The sequence below is a fragment of the Arvicola amphibius genome, chromosome 1, assembly GCF_903992535.2.
Source record: "Arvicola amphibius chromosome 1, mArvAmp1.2, whole genome shotgun sequence".
In the NCBI taxonomy this organism is placed as follows: Eukaryota; Metazoa; Chordata; class Mammalia; order Rodentia; family Cricetidae; genus Arvicola; species Arvicola amphibius.
In genome coordinates, this window is record NC_052047.1 from 54,585,634 (window position 1) to 54,607,606 (window position 21,973).

At 38.8% G+C, this 21,973-nt stretch overlaps 1 long non-coding RNA gene across 1 annotated transcript in view; it reads right to left on the reverse strand.

The window, feature by feature from the left end:
* Positions 1–366: 366 nt before the first annotated feature.
* The window catches only part of LOC119817259, a 68,576-nt gene continuing 46,969 nt past the window's right edge, over positions 367–21,973 (reverse strand). Inside the window, exons 3-5 of the long non-coding RNA XR_005285885.1 lie at positions 2,399–2,458; positions 1,705–1,728; positions 367–1,121 (exon numbers count right to left, since the gene is read on the reverse strand). This is a non-coding gene — a long non-coding RNA (uncharacterized LOC119817259). The remainder of the gene's footprint in view (positions 1,122–1,704; positions 1,729–2,398; positions 2,459–21,973) is intronic.

Below are 21,973 nucleotides of genomic sequence, written 5' to 3' on the forward strand. Positions count from 1 at the left end.
ATATCATTTTTATCTGTTGTATTTTTTAAATTAATTTTCAGAACCTGCCACCATGTTCCAGATTCTAAATCTATAAGAAGACAGCAGAGATTCCATGATGTGGAGAATCTAGCAATACATAAAAAGAAAGCAATGCTTCTTGCTTTGGTTAGTGGTTGTTATGGTTGTAGAGTGTGTGTGTGTGTGTGTGTGTGTGTCTGTGTGTGTGTGTGTGTGCGCCTATCTTAGTCTTTATTTGTTTATTTGGTTTGGGTTTGGGTTTAGTTAGGTCTTTTGTTGTTGTGTTGTGTTGTTTTGCTTTGGTCTGTAAGAAAACATCTCTCACAGGGAACTAGAACTCATCAATTGCGTTTATTGCTAACCAGCAAGCCCCTCAGGTCCTCCCTTCTTTTTTCTCTCCAGAACTGGAATAGGAAGTGTACCACCATGCCCAGTTTTTCCATGGGTGATGGGGTTGAACTCAAGTCCTCAGCACAGCAAGCACATGAAAGACAGATATCGATGCCACCGTGCAGGAGACAGAGCCCTCAAAACAGTAAACAAGGCATAATTAAAAGAAAGCATTTTGGAAAGTTTTAAACAACTGCTTCGAGAGAGACTACTTAAACAACATGTAAGTTGCTTATAATACAAGATACCATATTCTAATCTCAAGAAAGGGTAACGATAACAGCTGAGACAGGTGGTAGAGACATAAAACTATTTTTAAAACATTAGTCTCTTCTCTTTGGAAACAGAACTGCTTCATGAGGGTTGATCAGAAAAAATCAAGGTTCAAAGAAGGAAGGAAGTAGGGGACATAGATTCAGAACTCTAGAACCTGTGGACCTATCAACTTCGTTCAGTAATAACAGGGGAGAGAAACAGAGCTTTCCAAGACCTCTTTATCCTGTCAGGGGCAGACACTAATAGAACTTCTACTTACATCTTAACTCCTTTAAAAGGTATTTTAATGTAAATATTAGACAAGAGGACATACTCTCAGAATAACAAACAACCTTGTTAAAGAGGCATCAGGGGAAAAGGCAGACAGAGAAGGGTGTGTGTGCTGTGTAGATTCACACGTGTATCTGATGTGTTAACAACATTGTTCCTTTGTTTTCAGCTTCTCTTCAGACAATCTACAACAGGACAAAAACACAGAGTGGTAGTTAGCAATCATTGGGGCGACACGCACCACAGCACGCAACAGGTGTAAGGCAGGTCTTTCCCGGAAGGACAAAGAATTGAAATTAAGATAAGCTGAAATAACATACAAATAAGCTCTATGTTAATCAGCCCTACCCAAATTTTGCTTTTGTTTCCTGCTTCAGCTTTTGAAGAATAAAACCTTATTTTAGACTTATGCTAAGACCATCAGCCCATGGCCATGTGAGCTGCAAGGGGTTAATTGTAAGCCAGGCCAATAAATGGAGATGAATGGTTAGTGTTCCTAGAAAGAACAGCCCAGTTTTCCAGATTTCCTGAGGAAGGAGCTGCACAAACTGGCTTATTTGATTTTGCAGACGGAAGCAGGTAGCATGAATCAAGCAGGAAGCAGAGCCCTCAAGAGAATATTCAGAGAATGATTAAAAGGAAGCACTGTAGAATTTTTAAAAAAAATTGATGACTTCAAGCAAAATTAGAGAGAGGTTGTGAAGGAATGAAGATGGAGCTTAATCCCTGTGCCACCCTTTACCAGTGACATCTTGGAGCCTGCTGTACCTTTCTGAGCCTCCACTGAGTCATCTACAAAATATGAAGGGAGATGTACTTGGCAGGGTTAAAGATTAAATTATAATAAATTACAGCTTAAGTCAATTGCCTGACCTATACTACATGTTTAATATGGATGGCCATAATAATTTTAATTACAAGCTGCCCTCAAATGAGGATCACTAAGGTTATTTATTCATCCAGAAAATATGTTTTGGGGACAGTTATAGTACCAAAAAATTCCTCAAATTCAATGTCCTAGACCCCCAGCAGTAGAGATTTGAACTTGAGCAAATAATGTGACTGATTTTACAGCAAAACCATGACTCAGTTCTGGAATCATGGCCAGAACAATCTAAAGCCTAGGAGAGGAGCTCAGGGGAGCAAAGTTCTCAGAGCCTATCTTAGAAGGCATGCCATGTTATGTGTGGAGAAAAGAAAAAAATGGGGTTTTACATTCAAGAAAATATCTATTCTTTCTAGAGAACATAATAACTTCCTAGAAACCTCTGAACATTTCATTTGTCATGAGGATTTTAAAAGGATGTCCATATAATTTTACCAAATGCAATATCTTCTCACAATGTAACATTCATTGTGCACCACGCACAATGCAAATACAACTATAAAGTAATTGGTCACTTTTTCCTACCCATCATTCAGTCTGTGAGCACTTTGGCAGGTTCAAAGATTTAATTCTCACCTGTAAGGAGAGAAGTGGTGGTAGAAATAATTTCTCCCATCATTCCAGTCTTCCTCAATTCTGTGAGTGAGACACATTTTTTTACATAACGATCAATTTCTTAATATCTATTAAATGCAAAAATGTGGTTTTCAGCATGCACAGAGTTCACATACATACATGCAGCCAAAACATTCATTAACATAAAGAGAAATAAATAAATGTTGAATATTTTAATGTGAAACTAAATATATATGTATAATGGTAAAAACAGATATATCAAAGGTAGATAAATGATGGATGAATAGATAGATGATAGATAGATATAGATAGATAGATAGATAGATAGATAGATAGATAGATAACCTTTGCTTAGCCTTGCAGTTCTAAAACACTACATTTTCTTGACTAACTATTTATGATCCCACTTAGCAAATTACAGAGAGAAATTTCTATGGTCATAATGTAACACACACATTATTTCATGCCAAACTAATGCATGGATTTAATGCAAATTCTTGTCAAATCAGAAGAGACATCATTCTGCTTTCTACAATGTCAACTTTTAACTGAGTTCTTGGATGTTTTTATCAATAGCTTAAAAAATGATATGCTAGTAGTCTTTAGCCAAAATCTTGGGATACAACACATCTTTCCTAGGCTCATTTAGTCTTAAGAATGTGAACTATTCACTGAGAGAAAAAGAAACAAAAAAACTCAAAGGGTAATTTGTAGTGAAGGCAATACTCATTGCCTTCAGTGTGATATGTAGTTGGTCCTTCAAGAAGCAAGATGGGGCCATCACTGCAGAGCCATAGCAGGATATAAAAGAGAATTCATTTTCTAGATTGAGAAAGTGTCCTTGAAAATTGAAACTAACTTACTCACCTATGCAGTTATATGATTTAGGACTAAAAACCCAAACCAAGGAGGCTCAGGCAAATAAAACTTTTCCCTGTGGGGACAAAGCTGTCCAAAGGTGAGGCTGACTTTTGGGTGTGGCTGACTGCAGGTGACCAAATGGTGTTGGCAGCACAGTTGCTCTTTTCCTCCTAATCTATCATTACCTTCTGCTCTCTTGGCTTTTAGTCAAGGCCACACAGTAGTAACCAATCCAGTCCCTCCCAATGACAGTGCCATAAGAAAAGAGGAGGTGCTGTCTAAACCTCTTTCCAAAAGGCTGGGAAGCTTTTACATGAGTCTGCTTTGGTTATGTGCCTGCTCTGAACTTATAATTGGAATCAATGAAAAGCAGACTCTGACTTTCAGGACAAGATAATGCCTGAAGAAACAAGTAGAGTCCCATTTAGGTCACAAAGACACAATATGGGGATGCTACGGGCCCTACAAATGTAGTTGATGCTGGAAGAGAGGGGAGAGTAGTTAAGATGATGAGCACCCAGTTAGTCCCATATCTCCTACTTCCCAACTACTGCCAAGGACAAGTTGGCATGCCACAATTCATCTCAGTCACGTCAGTAGTAAGATTTGAAGATTACAAGACAATTAAGCCTAGTTTTAGATGCATACACATGCACAGCTCAATGGTATAAGTCGGAAATTTTTCTAAACTGCTTAGGGAAAATATCTAATTATTCACTAGTCTTCATAGTTACAAATCAACTTTCACATGCCAATATTAAAATACTACTTTATCTAGGTGTAAACTAGAATACATGTACTTCAAATAAGAAAAATCTTAGCATGTGGCATATGAAACATCTCTTAATTCTGAATCCTGTTTGAATGAAGAGCATTCATTTGACTGCCTATAGGATTCAGGAAATAAAATGACAGGTAATAGTCTTCAGGCAACAGACTTGAACATGGCAAGGGAGGAGGGGTCTGTTATTGTTGTTTTTCCTTCCCCAAACCAGAATGAACCGAAAGCCTCTTTCTGCTTCATTGCTCATAAGCAGTCATAGTCAGAGGCATTATTCTGAGGACCACCACTTTATCTTTTCCTATACTGCCTAGATGTCTGCAGTAGGGAGTGGAAATGAAGAGAGCTAATGCAATACATAGTAGTTGCAGTCTAACTAATGGTTGAAGAGTAAACTGAATGTAACCAAATGAAGTTGCTCTATATTATAGAAGATGACACTGGCACCACAAGCAATTAGTCCAGGGGATACAATTCAACATGAAAGCAAAAAAGAAAATTTTTCATATGTATATATGTAGTGAGGGTGTATATGTGTTTGCATGTATGGGAGTACATGTATATGTGCTGGTACAACCAAAGGTTAGTGTTGGGTGTCTTCTCAATCTCTGTACTTCTTAGATGATGAGACAGAATCTCAGAATCTCAGAATCCATAGTTTGATGATTAAGCCAGCCTAGCTATGCAGCTGCTCTGGGGATCCCTCATCTCTACCTCCGGCACGTTGGGTCTTCAGGCTGGCCACCATGTCCGCCCAGCTTTTATACCTCCGTCCCTCATCTCCATCTCCTGAACGCTGGGTCTTCAGGCTGGCTGCCATGTGTGCCCAGCTTTTACAGCTCTTTTGTTGGGTCTGGGGAATCCAAATCCCCATCCTCACACTTGTCAAGCAGGCACTTTATCCAGTGAGCCATCTCCCCTACCCAAAAAACAGTTTAAAAAGTGAGGATTTTTACCAACCACCTTCCAAAAAAAAAGCTGTTTGAAGACAAGATCCACACCTTAGTTATCATCACACCTACACTCATTAGCACACTGCACTTTCCATCACTGGTAGTGGTTCAAAAATTATTTCCAAATACATTTTATTTAATGAGCAGAGATGAAATGCAACAATAAATATTAAGTTACACTTCTGACAAACTCACTGCGAAACAACACTCTGAAGATAAGCTGAAGCCAGGTTTCTAGCCATATCATCTATCTATTAACCTTTTCATTGTTTTCAGTATTCTGGGTATGGAATCCTGAGGATGGAGAAATCAAATACAGTTAGTTATCTGTTGTCTAGTTTGCACTATTCGGTCACTCTTTCGTCTCTCTGATATCTGAGCTAAATCAGTTTAAAGTTACTTTCCAAGGGAGAATTGAGCAGGCTAAATCCATGTTTTATGGTAAGGTCTATACTTAACTTTTAGCAGAAGTTATAGCAATCCCAGTAGCATGACTATATATGAACAGGGATTGCAACCTGGGTAAACAGCACTCACAGGCCATGCAAAATAGTTACAGTGTGCTGGGATGGATTCTAATATCAACAACCCACCTTGAGAACTGCAGAAGTAACTTCTTTCTGATTTGGTGTGTGTGCTGTATCCTAATAACTGGACTCTAAAACTGAAATACTCATTCTCCCATAATTCCCCTTGCTTGTGTTTCAAATGCCACAGACAGATTGGCACCTCCAGTTTAGGGATCTCAGTATGCAGACATAAACAGAAGATACTGTAAGGAGGGGCTATTTCTGCAGTTTTCTGATACAGAAACTAAGAGCTAGAATCTAGAATTACCTTGACAGCTCTCCACCCTTCGCATGGACCCTCTATCACATCTGAATAAAGGCAGTGTGTGTAGGTTGGATCATGAGACACAAATCTACTGTGGTACTAGTTTTGTTCTTCTAAGCTCTTAGACACTCACTTTGGCCCATGTGATGGGACATGTGGAGTCATCTTAGTGGATAATTCATTTTGAAACAAAGCAGACTCCATCATCAGAGGCAGCCCAGTCACTTTACCTCCCATTTAACTCAAGACTCAGGGCACCAAACTCCCCAGTTCTAAACTAGCCCTAGCCTATGGTGATGGAACTGCCCCTAGAGGTAGGACCATATAAAAGAACAAAGGCAAAGTCCTTTATCTCAGAAACTTGCCTCTAAGAGTGAATACATGCAAGATGATACATACACACTAAATTCATTGGATAATTTGTGGATTTCTTCTTGATACATCATACCATTTGTCACAGTTTTTTTATTAAGAGTATTTAAGATATTAATGAACAATATTGACAATGTGAAGGGATACTTTAATATCAGACTTGGGTAACCAGGGAAAACTAAGTGACTTCTCAGATGACAGGTGAAAGATGGATATTTAGGCCAACCAAGGACAGCACTGATTAATGCCCCAGGGTAAAGCAGAGCATGTCAGAGTCAAAGACTTTCTAAAAAAAAAATTAAATAGTGCTCACCCAGAGAAAGCAAAGGAAGAAAGTGATCGGATGCTATGCTGGAACATCTGGCAAAAAATAGATCATAGACACAATGGACCATCACAAAATTAATGATGAAGCTTCAGGGTCTCCACTTCCTCAGAATCATTCCAAGGGCCTGGTATGGACCCTAGTAAGATGTTGTCATGAGGTCATGTTCTTGGAATTTTTAAATAGAAAGATAACAGCTGTCTACTCCACACTGACTTCCTCTACTTCAAAGTTCCTCTCATGCCAGCTGGTGTTGGACTGACTTGGAAGTTGGGGACATTAGGTTAATGTCATATCAGTCATATCAGCTATTGCTCCAACCTGAGTCTAGTGTCACAATCGTGTCTAAGAATGGGAAATTCATTGCAAGCCATCTCAGTGAAGGCAGGACTTTCTTCTTGATGGGTATGGCATGGCTGATGAAATTTAAAGACACAATTTTTATTGTCATTTAGAAAACCATTTCCATAAAACAGGTATGGGAATTGAGAACTATAGATTCCTAATGTGGGTGAATAGGAAGAGTATTATTACTTACCACTTTTAAATTATTTTTAAACAGTTGGTCTATTTCAAGTTAAAGTGAGCAATAAAAAATGAAATCAAAAGGAATTGTTCTGATGTTGATAAGCAAATTATAACAACAATCTTCTACATCGTATCAAATAAAATGACCAAGAGAAAGAAATACATTTTGAATAGAAGTAATGAACAGTCTTCTGGATGCTCCACTAATCTAATTAATGAAGAAGAGTAAATGATGTAACATATTGGGGAACACACTTAAATTTCTTGCTGATTTAACATGAAATGCTTACATCAACAAAGATGACTGCTAACACTCCCATGCAACGGGGCAAATTGCTTACTGCCTGAATTAACTCTACCAGTAGTGAAGATTTGTCACCAAACAAGAAACTTGAAATGCCCAGAATCTTACATGTATTTGAAAGCAATTTTAGAGGTTTCCCCAAACTTGACAGCATTATTAAATATGTACACAGCATATAAATAATGAGCTGTGAAGCTGAAAGTGATCTCAAAATATCATATTTTAAAAATCAAACTTGACTACCATGTCAAAGAAAAGACTGATTAATTTTTCTTCCATGCGCTATAGGAAAAAGTCACAAAATTATTGTCATATAAAAATATAATTAAAAATATACAGCTAGAATAACAAAGCAGGTATTCTAGCTGTATGGCAGATGGTTCATTTGAAGATATTTGTGACATTTTTCATATTTTTAAAATGGTTATTTGCTGGCCTTTACCTCTCCGTGTGGGGCTCAGTAGGTAAAGGCACTTGCTGGCAAGCCCAATGTTCTGAGTTCAATTTCCATAACCCACATGGTAGAAGAATCAACCCCCACAAGTTGTCCTTTAACTTCCAAATGTGTGCCATTGCATACATACAACCATATAGCGCACATACTTACCCACCCACACATAATAATAATAACAATAATATTTTAAATGTGCTAAATATTCAATTTTATTTCTCATTTGGTAGTGAAATTTTTGTATTTCTGAAAATTGTGATCAGACTGAAACCTACCCTGTGCTTGAACATTTCCCCAAGACATTGCCTTCCCCTCCTATCTGATCTATCATCCTTTATATCCTACTCAAATGCCATCTTTATACCATAGTTCTTTATGGTGGTGAGGTGTGTGTTTTCACAAGGCAAGAAGGCACTAAAATGTTTTAAGCAATTACTCTCTGATAGGTGCCCTATGACATAACCTCACTTAATCATCCTTGTCTTGAAAGTCAGACAATTGTTTCCATACTATTTCCTGCCAATCAAACCAATATGCCAATTGTCATAATTTTTGCTATCTATGAATGCTATGGTGCTAATTATATAACATAACAAGTACTGCTTAAGTATGTTTGTTAAAGATAAGCTTTAACCCTTCAAAGGAACCATTTCAAACTCATACATGGATTTTAAAATTTGGGTTCTTTGTCACAACTACCAACTGTTGGAAGAAGACCACTTGCTTGTCCCAGCTGCCCAGAACCAAAATAATCACACAGAAACCATATTATTTAAATTACTGCTTGGCCCTTTAGCTCTAGCTTCTTATTGGCCAACTCTTACATATTAATTTAGCCCAATTTTATTAATCTGTGCACGCCACATGGCTGTGACTTACCAGTTAAAGTTCCATCTGGTTCCAGTGGGGCTCCATGGCTTCTCTCTGACTCTGCCTCCTTTCTCCCAGCATCTATTTAGTTTTCCCCACCTAGCTCTGTTCATCTATAGCTCTACTATAGGCCCAAAGCAGTTCCTTTATTTATCAATGATAATCACAGCATACAGAGGGAAATCCCACATCAATCAACCTTGCAGGTGCTACAGTTATGTGCGCAAATCGTTCATCCATATTAAAAATAAACATATATGGATTGAATTGCCACACCTGGGACTTGGGGTACACTCGATTTTCTGTATGCATTGTGCTTGAATATATTCCCTTTCAGCCCATCCTAGTCAGTTCTTAACATCCCTATTGAAAATGACACTCTAATCCTCAGGGATTATGCAAACACTGCCCCTGGTCTTCTGCATTACATTGTTAATCCATTAGGATTTAGAAAAATACAGCTTGAAGGAAAAAAAAAGGAAATAATTCTATTGCCCATAATTTAAGATGTTAAAATCAGATCAGTTAAGGCTGCCAACATAAGATATAATTAACACAGCCATTGTGTGAAGGGTATCGCAGCACATATGGTATGGTGTGTAAAACCAAACAATGTTTTTTTTATAATGTGTGAATATGGATATTCTGGAGTGAAAGATCAAGTGGGCGCCTTCATTCTGAGGCTGCTGCGTTTTAAGCATGGCCCTGACTGTATCAAGCGCAGGTTCCCTATCTGATGATAAAATTCTCTGTTGACATAGAAAGTTATACCCAGTTTTTTTAACTTTATATGTCAGGTTCTTAATAGTTTCCTAAATAACAAGGAACACTCTTAGTCAGTTGGCATTTTCCAGTGTTTTAATTGCCTGCTGTGATATAATTATTGTGACATTTTGGGATGTTTTTAACATCCTGAATTAAATATTCTGACATCCCACAGAGCACTTCATGAAAACAGTCAAACTGTATTCAAGTCATTAGCAGTCTACAGCTGTCCTTTAATATTAAAATTATTTTCTAACACAAAACACAGATGAAAATTAAAGTATTTAACAACTTTGAGCTCAGGTTAGATTTTATTCTATATTACCCTAATTTGTCAAGTAAAGGAGGACAGGGCAACTCTGAGATTCTTCCATTAAACTTCATCTGAAGAGCAAGCAAATTAGGGCCACCTCTTGATAAAAAGATAATGAACAAAATGTACTGATTTCAAAAGTGCAATTAGCCCTGGATTACACAGTCACAAGTCTGGATCAGGATAATCACAGGAACACCCCAGCTCCTTCTCTATTGTCCTAGAGAGCTGACTCGCTCCATTTTATTCTCTTATTTATCTGTGTCCCTGTTTGCTTCATCAAATATGTTCAAAAAAGAATGTGACATCATTTATCTAATTGGTGTATTTCAAACCGTAGATCCTATCCTGAGCCTCTTGTGGTAAAATGCTGAAGGATTTCTGAGAGGGAGCCTAGCTGGAAGAACTAGTGGTTGGTAAAGCAAAAACTTTTCATCTAAAGCCTCATAAGCATCTCGACCCTTAGCACATCTGGAACTAAACCTTCCCCCTTTGTATCAGTTGCATTTCCTGCTGCTTTGCTAAAGCACCCTGACAAAGGCAACTTAAAGGAAGAAGATTTTTATGCTCACAGTTCTGGGATATTGTCCCTCGGGAAGGGGGAGTCATGGTTGGGACAGCTAAGTACATTAAATCTACTCAGGAAGCAGGGAGCATTCAAGGTTAGCATGTATCTGGCTTTCTCTTTTTTATTCATCCAGCATCTCTGCCTATGGAAAGGTGCCACCCAGAGTGAACGCAGGTATCCCATCTCAGTTAATGCAATCTAGATAATCCCTCATAGAAATGCCTAGACACAGGTCTTCTAGATGAATCTAGATCCTGTCAAGATGACAGTATTAAACATAATACCTTCCCCCCCTTTACCTTCTTCACCCGCAATTCCTTTCATATTAGAAAAGAACAACTCTACAGTTTCAGTTCCTCAGACTCATAAGGTTGGTATTATCATTGACTTGTGCCTTGTTCTTAGACATGAAAGCTAATTGAAATCTTATGATCTCATCTTCAAAATATATATGAAATCCAGAACTTCTTACCACTTCTCCACTTTTGCTCCTTAGTTCAAGCCAGCATCATATATCTTTAATTGTGGTAAAATAAACACTACATAAAATTTACCACTTTAAGCATTGAAGCCGAAAACGCTACATTCACAGTGTCACCACTTCAGCCCCTGCTAACCTCGCTGCTTTCACTCTTCATGGAACTGATTTTCCCAGGCAGCTATGGAACCATACAAGATTGTTTCTATTGTACCTGGCTTATCTCACTTAGAAAAGTGCCAGGGAGTTCATCGACACCGTACTGTGTGTCCGAACATCTTTTCCTTTTAAAGCTGAGCAGTAGTCTATTGCATGTTGATGCTACCCATTCTTCTGCCAGTGTTCGTATGGATGGCCTCCAGCTTTCGACTGCAGTGGACAGTAAACTATCAAAGCTGGTGAACACATTTTCGGAATCTGAGTGTTTACCTAGATGGAATTGCTAGATTCCTATGGTGACTTATAATAATCTTATGATTGAGTAATTATGAAAGTACTCTATCCACTCTTGCAACCTCATAGTCCAGTCTCCCTAGAAGAGTCAGGGTGATGTTTTTAGATTTTGTATCCTATCATATTTTCTCCTCCAGGAACTTCTGAATCTGCCTGATCTAGCTCCTGACAGTCACCTCCTCACCCTCCGACTCCCCCAACTCTCCAGTTTCTCAAGTCTGACTATTCCAGTGACTGTTCCCATATCCTAGACACCCAATGGAATGATTAATCTTGCCGACTCGATGGGATTTTGAGGCATGTAGGAGGCACACTTTTGGGTATATCTGTGAGGACTTTTCCAGAGGGGGTTAAAGGGTAAACACATACTATCAATGTAAAAGGCACCTTCCAGCAGTTGCCTTCTGCATGCCTTTGCAGGTCTCTGCTTCTCTGTGAAGGAGTCAATCTACTATCAATGCTGCCATCATCGTTGGCATCAGACTCCAGCATGTCAGTCTTCCAATATGGACTCAGTATCAGCAACATTCCAAGGAGCTTCAGCCTTAAGCACTAGATTGAGTCTGCCAGGTATTCAGCTTTGTGGACTGAGCAGTACTAGGTAGACTGCCTCTCTAGTGTGCAGACAGTCATACTATCCAACCCTTTATAGCACACACACACATATATAATTTTGGCTTTATTCCTTTATATTAGTTAGATGTCAAACATAGCCAGGTGACTTAATGAATCCAGCTCTCAGTTCCCTTTAGGTGTCTACTCAAATATCATCTTTTTTTATTTATTAAAAATTTCTGCCTCCTCCCTGCCTCCCATTTACCCCCTCCCTCCTCTACTCCCCCTCCCTCTCCTGTCCAGAGAGCAGTAAGGGTTCCCAGACCTATGGGAAGTCCAAGTTCCTCCCCCCTCCATCCAGGTCTAGGAAGGTGAGCATCCAAACAGGCCAGCCCCCCTACCCCAAAGCCAGTATGTGTAGTAGGGTCCAAATCCCGTGTCATTGTCCTTGGTTTCTCAGCAGCCCTCATTGTCTGCCATGTTCAGGGAGACCGGTTTTATCTCATGCTTTTTCAGTCCCAGTCCAGCTGGGCTTGGTAAGCTCTGAATAGATCAGCCCCGCCAGGGTTTCCTTCTCCATCTCCCTGTCTAAGAATTACATTGGTATGCACATACCACACTACTCATTATCGCCCTCTTAACCTATTATAGTTTTTGTAGATCTTTTTAAACCTGATTCCTTGTATAGTTTATCTATAATTGATGGTCTTTACTTACTGAAATGTGGAATTTCTGAGGTCAAAGCTAGAGAACTGTTGGCTACTATATTAACACTGAGGGCTTCCCAGTAACTACGGGTGATTCTCTGCTAATTCCCCCCCCCCCCATTGCTCTCAACGGAGATTCTAGGTTCTAGTGAAAGGAAATGTAAGCATCAGCTACCCATATCATTTGCTTCCAACAGTCATCAAAATGGAAGGTTAATATTCATAATCATCTTGACTATTTCTGTAGATATATGGATGTAATATGAAGAAAATGGCAGTAAAATTTTTTCCTTCTTTTCAGTAACGTTTTTGCTCCTTACAAAAATAACACATTATATTCCCTGTAGAAAATGAAAAAAAAAATCTAGCCAATCACAAAAACGAAATTAAAAATCACATATAATACATCAGCAAAAAGTCATAATTCTTAAAGTCCCTTTACATCTCTTTCAAGTCTTTTTCTATACATTTTTCAAATAGTAAGATCAGATACATATTTTTATACTGTCTTTCTTCACTAAAATGGTGCATATTAAAGCAAGCCTGGCCATTCAATGCTCTTCCATACCACCAGGTTCAAAGGCTGAATAATATTCATTATATATTATAATTTAACTCTGAATAATAGATATTTAAATAGCTTAAAATCTTTTTGGTTATCAGCAAGGTGACATTCATCAAGTTTCATCTTTTACTCTACAATGAGTGAACATGTCTTGTTAATAAATTTCCAAAAGCAGAATTTGGGAATCAGCGGCTATGCAGGATTTTAAAGATTTTCCAGGTTCTATGAATTTATACTTTTCCAAGCAGGGCAAAAGGGACATGTTTCAGTGATCCCGTTGTCATCCATAGCTAGTACAATCACTCAGAAGAATAAGCACCACAGGAATAAACCCACATTGGTTGAATTTAAAGGACTATCAGAAAAAAAATCCTAGCTCAGAGGGAAGATACCAATTTGACCTGGAAGTGGGAGGGGTGTTATCAAACACAGTGTTTGCCTCTGCTAACCAGTGTGGTAAATAGCAGTATGGTAAGGACATCATAAACAAATTCTAAGTATTCAAAGCACATAATGAATATTAATTTTGATGTGAACAGTGCATTGACTACACTTGATTTTCCTAGGACTCTTGAGTTAACACTTTGTGAAATAGCAATTCAAAGATTCAATGTTTTGTTCTGATTATTTCAATACATGGCTTCAAAAGATTTATAGATCATTTCACAACTGGAAAATACAGTTCATAAAGATACAATTGCATAATAGAAGACAAATCGGACAGAGTTTGGCAATAATACCAGTAACAACAGTGGATGGATAAAATTCACATTTCAAAGAGCAGCAATTGTTTGAGCATTTTAGTCAGATTCCACTCAGATTAAACCTTTGCCAGACATTTCCTTGAGGCTGACAGAAAGTCTGTACTGGAGAGGAAGGAGGTCTTCCACATTCTCTGAAGTTAAATTATTAAACCTCTTCCTACTGATGCAGTTTATTTGCAAATATACTTTCCAGAAATTTGCTCACTTTTGAATGGTCATTTAATTGGATCACAGCAATGTAACCTACAGAATTTCCCTATTTGTTGTTCTCTTTCTCTCTCCCTTTTCTTTAATTTTGCTTATGGTCTAAGAGGCTCCAGTCCATCATGACGGAGGAGACATGGTGGCAGGAGGGTGGGGTGATTGCTCACCCTGTGTCCGCATTCAGTAGGCAGAGGTAGATTTGCATAAACTGCAACAGCAGGGAGAGGTTTAGCAATTTAACTGCAAAGAATATGGAAAGAACTCCTTCCTTCCCAGGACAGACTTTCCTTCAGTGATGAATGGTAGCACTTGGCTCACTTTCCCCCTTTTCATTCTGTCTGGAACTCCAGCCCGTGTAAAAGTCTTATCCACATTCAGATCGGTTCTTGCCACCTCAAGTAATCCAAAATCTAGGAACTTCCTAATAGACGTGACCTGGGGACTATTTCTGCAACTACTTTAAATCCCATCAAGATAACAATCAAGAGTAACCATCAGGGCTCTACCCTTGTCAACCTGACACCCAAACACAGCATGGTCAAGCAATAACTAAACACCCTTGATCTTCATAGGTGCATGTAAAAAAATGCATTTGATTTAAAAAAAAAAAAACCCTCATAGTCCTTTACAATCCTAACACTTTCTCAAAAGTGTAAGTGCAAAATCTCTTCTGAGACGCCAGCAATCTCATAAAGGTGAGTTCCCCATACAGTTAAAAATAAAATACTACCAAAATTCAATAGCAATGAGTAAAAATTCTCATTCCAAAAAGGAGCAATGGGGACATATCAAGAAAAGATCAAAGCAAACTAAGATTGAGACCCATCAGGGAAAACACCCCATCCTGCAGCTCCCTACTATGCATCTGGAGCTGGTAATGAAATCAGCAAGGCAACAAAAGAGTTGGGTAGTCCCATCCCTCCAGCTCTGCTACCTACAGCCCACAAAAGCTGTCTTGGAATGGCTCTACACTGAGCCTTTGAGTGCAGCTTTTCTCAGCAGATGTTATAAGGTTCAGGTATCACCAGCATCTTGGGATTTTCATCGTAACTTCGACTTCACCTTCTCAGCTTTATATAGTGTCCTCTTGGTACCACCTCACAGAGAATCCTAATCCTGCTGGAACATTGGAACAGACCTCCATGTACTGAAAAAAAGCATTTTTCCTTGTTCTTTGTATTTAAATTGCTAAATCTCTTTTGAATGATGAAGTTCTCCCTTTTTTGAAGCTTATTGAAGAATAATCTTCTTACCAAAAAATCATACTTTTTAAGTGTGAAATTTAGTTCTTTTAAAATAAAATTATAATTATTCAATCACCACCACAATCCAATTATGAAATATTTCCACTATCTCAAAAAAAACATCCTTTTAGCTACTTTACCCATTTAAAAATACCCATTGTAAATATCATGCCTGTTTTCTTAAAAACTACTTTTTTGGTCCCATGACAACACATTCAATTTCCATCCTGTCTTCTTAAAAAGTATATGTTATTAATTGGAAGAGAAGTACACACTTTCCCCATCCCTTTCCTCTTTCCAGCCCCTCCCTTGTTCATCTTATCTATAATCTATAAAGCAGACTGCAAATTTTTCACAACAGCCTCTGAATCCCCACAAACCAATTTCTGTGGACCCTCGATCTCACTAGACTTTCCCGTTCATCCTTGCTCACAAAGCCCACCACCGCAATAGAGACCCAAAGCCTCATTGGCTCAGTAGTGTGCTGTTCCTGCACTTCTCTCTGAATCTCTCCCCCTTTTAACTTCAGATTTTATTTAATATTACTCCCTGCAAGGAAGCCTTTTCCCCCTGATCCCCCATTACTTGTCTGTTTTTCTGCAATACCCCCTCACAGACACACAAGAAACCAGAGCCAAAGAGGAGTTAAAGAGATTGGGAGGGGGGGATTTGATTCAGGACTATTTCAACAGGGGGAAAGAGGCCTCTGTGGACTTCTACTCAATGCCAAATACAGTGTGGTGGCTGGAATAAAAGTGTCCACCACAGACTCATGTACTTGAACACTTGGTTCCCAGTCGGTGACACTGTTGGAGAAGACCTAGCAGTTACAGCGTTGGTGGAGGCAGGTCTTCTGTGAGTGCTAGTTTTAAAGCTTCAGAACCTCATGTCATTGCCTGTGTTCTGTCTCTGCTTCATGCTGTACTGCAAGATGGGAGCTCCTAGCACCCTGCTGCAGCCATCATGCCTACCTGCTACCTCCTCTCTGCCGTCATGGACTCTTCTCCCTCTGCAGCTCTAAGTCCAAATGAGCTCTTCTGTAAGTTCCCTGGGTTAAGGCATCTTGTCACAACAACAGAAAAGAACTAATACATAGAACAGAACAAATAAAAATGAACGAATGAATGGGAAACTTACTAAAAGGAAGTACATCGGTAGTTAGGAGAATTCTGGCTAAATTGAGCTGGACGTCTTGCTGACAAAAGGCCAGCATAATCAGACATCACTGGAGATGAGGGCTTAAAGGACATCAAACCATTTGGATCTAGTAATCATTTAATTGACTTGTCAGGCCGGGCGGTGGTGGTGCATGCCTTTAATCCCAGCACTCGGGAGGCAGAGGCAGGTGGACCTCTGTGAGGTCGAGGACAGCCTAGTCTACAAGAGCTAGTTCCAGGACAGGCACTAAAAGCTACAGAGAAGCCCTGTCTTGAAAATCAAAAAAAAAATTGACTTGTCAGAATTTTTGATGAAACTTGGTTTTAAACCAAAACTTAGAAGTAGAAAAAGAAGGACCCAGAAGTAGAAAAAGTAATTTTGATGGATCAAAAATCTTTGTCAATATTTCCCTATTTTTTATTTTGTACTACTGATTACAACTGTGATAAAATAGTAATCTGTATTATTTAATGTCTACTTTACCTCTGTAGACTGTAATCTCCAAGACAACCAAGCCAATACCAGCTTTGTTTTTGTAACCTTAGGTCCTGGCTCAGTGCCTGACCCAAGCAAGCTCTCAAATTCCCAAAGGCTCTATGGTTTCATGTACTACTGATAGAAATCCTGAGTGGTAACCAAGATCAAACCAAAATTTTATGCACTGTATAGGCAAAGAAACTAGGATTCCAAGAAATGGCTAACTTGCCCAAGATCAATCACAGGATTTTGAAAGCATAAATAGAATGATGCATTGAGCAATTTAGAATGCCTGTTTAATCAAAGCTGAGTAATGAATAATGACACTCATTGCCATTACTTTTGTTGAGCTTTTAAAGAAGTCTCCCAGCAAAGCAACAAAAGAAGTTCAACAGCTTAACGAAGCAAAGTTCCAACTGTGCATCCAATTTTTAACTCTTGAAAAATTGCTTGCAAGGTAGAAATTAAATTAGTTCATCTAGAAAGGCCTACCTGATGGCCAGCCTATTATTGGTACGCACCATACAAAGATAACTGATGGAAAAAATCCAAGTTTTTCCCACTTCTCATTCAATAGCTAGATACTGACAAAGGCTGCAGTGAATCAAGGACTCACTAAATGCTTGGTAGTATGAGGCAGAATAGCAATGACACTCTAATACACTCATTATAAATGTGCGGTGATTGATAGAGAAATGAGCTGAAACTGGAACTATATTTCAGACTCATATTTTGCATGTAACTTTTTTAGTTCTTTGTCTATAAGCTTTGTATGAGCTAGCTCTTTAATGAATAATACTATCTGCCCAGTAAATCTGTCTTCACTACTGCAAAAATAAAAGCGAAATAGCTCATCATTGGAGTCAGGTGGATCTAATGAATTTTCTTTGCAGCAGCAAGATTTAAAAGAGAAGCAAACATGGGTGTACAGAAGGAGCTGCTCTTAGAGCAACAGTGAATAACAATGCAAAAATCATCCTGTTCTTTGGAAGAACTAAACTGCCTAGCTGAATAAATGTTAAATTTTATTATTGTACTCCTAAAGCAAGCTCACAGTGGACATAAGTATGGTAATTGACATCCCTGAAGTGACAGCTTCTACACAGACTATTCCTTTCCCAGACCTATTCTCTCTCTCTCTCTCTCTCTCTCTCTCTCTCTCTCTCTCTCTCTCTCTCTCTCTCTCTCTCTCTCTCTCTCTCTCTCTCTCTCCCCGCTCCCTCTCCCTCTCCCTCTTCCTCTCCCTCTCACTCTCCCTCCCTCCCTCACTCTCCCTCCCTCCCTCTCTCCCTCCATCCCTGCTTCCCTCCCCTGTCTCTTTTTTGCTATCTGGACAAAGCTAGGGATGGATGAAGATGGAAAGTCGCTATATGCTAATGCAGAGAATATATTAATCAACATTTGCTTTGAACTCTATTTAAATTAGTAGTGAGACTTTTAGAATGAGAGCTCATGGGAAGCCAGTTTGTGAATAATGTTGATTAATCATTGGCCCACACTATACATTCACCAGGCACCATACAGAATAGACATGCTATTGTAGATTGCCCTTTATGTCTCTGTGTTATTTAGCTAATAGCAAAGGTCTAAGAGTGCATTCTTATAAATGGTAGAATAAAATATACAAAATAATAAGAAAAGACACAAATCTCAACAGATGGAGACATAAAAGGTTAAGGTTGAGATTTCTTCTTTAAAGTCAAAGCAATGGGGTGAGGGTAGAGAAATGTCAGACAGAACGAAGGTAAAACAAATTAAATTCTCCACTGTAGACAGCTTATGTCAAAATCTCAAAGGTGATGAGAAAGGCCTTTGAAGTCTAAATAAAGGTGGGAAAATATCAATAATTGTGCTTCTATTTATCACTTTCAGGAGCTGGAGATATTTTACAAAGTTTAACTCATTAATCCTCACAAAATGATTATAAGTCAAGTGGATGACAACTGGTCTTTGTTGTTTCACAGAAAAATGATGAGACCCAGGGGGCAGAATAAGTGGCAGAGATGTCACACCATGCCTGTGAAGTAGCCAGAAAGGAATCTAAGCAGTACCTGGCAATTAGAAAATGCAGACATTAAATCCATAGAAACTAAGACCCACAAAGTAATGTCCCATTATAACCCAACTTAAAAGTCTAAGATCTAAAAGCCATTTTCTTCTAATGAGCTTCTGAGACTATGATTTTCGGGTCTGTTCTTTCTGGGTGATAATGAGAGAGTTCTCCATTTGCTGTCATTCCGTGAAAGAGAGCATAATCGGGCATGGTCTTACGTCTTGTGTTGCCCCCCTCCCTGCAAAATGATTAAGCAGCCCTACTCTACTAGTGTCAGACCCCACCCTCTAACCACCTTAACCAGTGAAATATGAGGGAAAAAAAGTCACTCTTGTCACATTGTGAATGAGACTTAATGGCTGAGCCACAGTTAACCACATATGTTTTCCCTGTGACACATAAACTGTTAGTTGGAGCTGCTCTAGAAAGTTGTTTAGGGCCACACTCGTAGAAAGGACAGAGATGAGATTTGAACACAGCACCTATTCTCATAAGCATCATTCCGTATGTTTACCAGTATTAGAGTATGGCTTCAAAGAGACAGGAAGAATTTTTAAGTTGAAAGCTTGTCAGCAACTATCTTAGGCCTTGGAGAAAATCTGGCAGGGGCCTAGAAGGACAAAAGTTAATTAAATATTTTTATTATTCTCTATGTTTGTTCAATTCTTTATGAAATATGTTCATTTTTATATTAGATAGAAAGTTATGTTTATTTTTTAGGGAAAAGCACCTTCTATGTGATACCTACCTATCTTTCAATTCTAGTATGTCACTCCTAACGCCAACCCCACTGTGAACAGTGCTTTGGAACTAAAGTGTTAGCTCCCTAATTCTTCCCTCCATTTTGCATGTCACCGTAAAAGTTACTCTTCCCCACGGACAGAAGTTGCCTAAAAAAGCAATGCCCATGTAAGAGAATCAGCAGACTTATCAATGGTTTTAAAAATTTGTGACTGGAGAAAACTGGGGTATTGTGACTAGAAAGTCAAAATTATCTCCAACTATCTTTAATCTCTTTCATGGTCACTTCTCGCCCTTCTGTGTGTCTGGCCTATATCCATGTAGATATTAAGCAAAAATCTTAGGAATGTATTCTTAACAAACTGCTGGTTTCCACCAATCCAAAAGCTAGGAATGTCATCACATAACATGGGAAGCCTACAACAGTTTTCTTTACTTTACTGTAATCCATCTCTGTGTTTAGCAATAAATTGATTTATGGCTGCCCTTTATTCTGTGATTATAAAAGCTAATGTCACCATTTTCGTGGTGAGACATATTAGTTAGGAAACCCTAAATTTTTGTTCTTGGGCTACAGCAATTCATCTTTGGCTCAGAATAAACTTTCATAGTCCTTTTGCAATGAAATTTACATTTTATATCAACAGTTTAAAGTTTATGCCTCCCCATTCAAAAACTGAACCCCTAACTCCCAGTGTGATGGTATTTGGAGATGAGCCATTTGGGGGTAGCTAGGTCTAAACAACACTACAAGGGCATGCTCTATGAAGGGATTAAATCCATATAAGAAGAAGAAACAAAGCTTGCTCTCTTCACCATTTGAGGAGTAATGAAGAAGACAACTGCATGAAGCCAAGAATGAGCCATCCTACTGGCAGTTTATTCTTGGATGTCTCAGCCATAAAAATGAAGGGAAATAAGTACCAGTAAGTCAGTCAATCTATGGCATGCTTTTAAATTATGTCTTCCTTTCCAGTGATTCCTTGGTCCACCATTCTTTTCAGGTCTGGAAACAGATACAAACTATGCCTTTTGAATACAAGATTCTGCTCCACTTCCCTTGTCTGCCCATCTTGACAGTCATGGGCTATACTAACACAGTTCAACCACTCATGCTCCACTCCTCTCGTTTGCTCCTTCCCTTCACTAGATTCATCATCATACACTTCCACTCTGTTTCCAAAATGCACCGTTCATATTCTGTTTCTTAATTGTTCTGCCACTCTTCACAAATTTTATGCCTGCCTCACCACTTAAGATTCCCACATGACACCCCTAACCTGCTTCCATCTGGGACCTCCTACAGACTGTTCTCCACAGAGCCGCCAGGGCCCTTACCAGAGATAAGTGAGACTATGCGCCCTCCTCTTCTACTTCCATTATTCTCATCCAGGTCAGTATTGAGCGGCCAGCAGGAAGTCACTGAACACAGGTTTGGGAAGAGGTGTAATGCTACTGATCTCTTAAATCACACACCTGCCTATCTAAGTTTTGCCTTATCAAAAGGCCAAGGCAGTTGCTTTATTAACCAATGAAAAATACAGAAGAATCTCCTACACCATTTCCCCTTTTTCTGTTTAAACAAAAAGGAAGGCTTTAACTTTAACATAGTAAAATTACATATAACAAAACAGTTATCAAGCAAGAATTACAGGAACAATATTTATATCTATTTTATCTTTTATTATAACAATGGAAAACTATAACTATCTATCTATTTTTTAACTCCATCAAAGACTCCAGAAGGATATAATACCAGTTAGCCAATAAGAAGTTAGAGCTAATGGACCAAGCAGTGATTTAATGATACAGTTTTCTGTGTGGTTATTTCGGGGCTAAGCTAGCTGGGTGGCCGGGAAGAACAAGTGGGCCTTCTCCCTACAACATCACTGGAAATCTAATCAGGAATTAAAATGAGACTGTTAGGTCCCTGACACTGTCTGCTTAGCCTCTTGCTATACTATACAGTTTCTTTGATGGTCACTTTTGGGTCACAGTTGATTTCATTTACTTTTCTAATTTTGTGTTAATTCACCAGGATTCAAGTCCCAGGAGCAGCACCACATCCAGATAGTTTGGTCCTTGTGTCTCTACTTGGCCCAGAGAAAGAAGCATGGCACATTTCTAACAGTGCTCTCAACCTTGCACAAAGAAGATCCAAGGGAACCCATGGTAGAATCACCTAAAGCATCAAAATACCAAAAATCTCTACCATATCATTTAAGCCAGTTTTCTAAGATTTTCAAGATAA